Source organism: Rhinopithecus bieti, unplaced genomic scaffold (assembly GCF_001698545.2).
Source record: "Rhinopithecus bieti isolate Rb0 unplaced genomic scaffold, ASM169854v2 scaffold_66039, whole genome shotgun sequence".
In the NCBI taxonomy this organism is placed as follows: Eukaryota; Metazoa; Chordata; class Mammalia; order Primates; family Cercopithecidae; genus Rhinopithecus; species Rhinopithecus bieti.
Genome location: NW_016899354.1, coordinates 325 through 1,256, shown reverse-complemented (window position 1 = coordinate 1,256; position 932 = coordinate 325). Strand labels below are relative to the sequence as shown.

General features: G+C 47.2%; 1 pseudogene; it reads right to left on the bottom strand.

Annotated features, from left to right (window-relative positions):
- Positions 1 to 6: 6 nt before the first annotated feature.
- On the bottom strand, positions 7 to 730 carry LOC108526028 (glyceraldehyde-3-phosphate dehydrogenase pseudogene; annotated as a pseudogene).
- Between the last annotated feature and the right edge of the window lie 202 nt (positions 731 to 932).

Below are 932 nucleotides of genomic sequence, written 5' to 3'. Positions count from 1 at the left end.
TGCAGCTGTCACGCCACAGTTTCTGGAGGGGCCATGCACAGTCTTCTGGGTGACAGTGATGGCGTGTACTGTGGTCATGAGTCCTTCCACGATACCGAAGTTGTCATGGATGACCTTGACCAGGGGCGCTAAGCAGTTAGTGCAGGAGGCATTGCTGACGATCTTGAGGCTGTTGTCGTACTTCTGATGGTTCACGCCCGTCACAAACATGGGGCGTCAGCAGAGGGGCAGAGATGATAACCCTTTTGACTCCTTCCTGCAAGTGAGCCCCAGCCTTCTCCATGGGGTGAAGACACCAGTGGACTCCACAGTGTACTCAGCGCCAGCATCGCCCCACTTGATTTTGGAAGGATCTTGCTCCTGGAAGATGGTGATGGGATTTCCATTGATGACAGGCTTCCTGTTCTCAGCCTTGATGGTGCCATGGGATTTGCTATGGGTGGAATCATACGGCAACATGTAGACCATGTAGTTGAGGTCAATGAAGGGATCATTGATGGCGACAATATCCACTTTACCAAAGTTAAAAGCAGCCCTCATGACCAGGCGCCCAATGTGACCCAATCCGTAGACTCCTACCTTCACCTTCACCATGGTGCCTCAGGGATGCGACTGGTGATGTGAGAGAAGATGCGACTGTCTGTCAAACGGGAGGAGCAGATAGCTAATTTTGAATGTCTTAAATCTACAAAAGAAGGATGATCCAAACACATTTTGATAGGCATTAGACATGATTGAATTTAACACTTTACAATAGCTGTCACCTGCCAAAACATGTAATTAGCTATAATTTTACCTTGTCATACAGCTAGTCTTTTGTAGTTTGTACTACCCTGTTTATATTGCTCAATTTATGCTATTGTTAGGTTACCTACTGGGCACACCACTGCTGTGCCCCTATACCAAGTAATGATTTAAAATTGGATGATGTG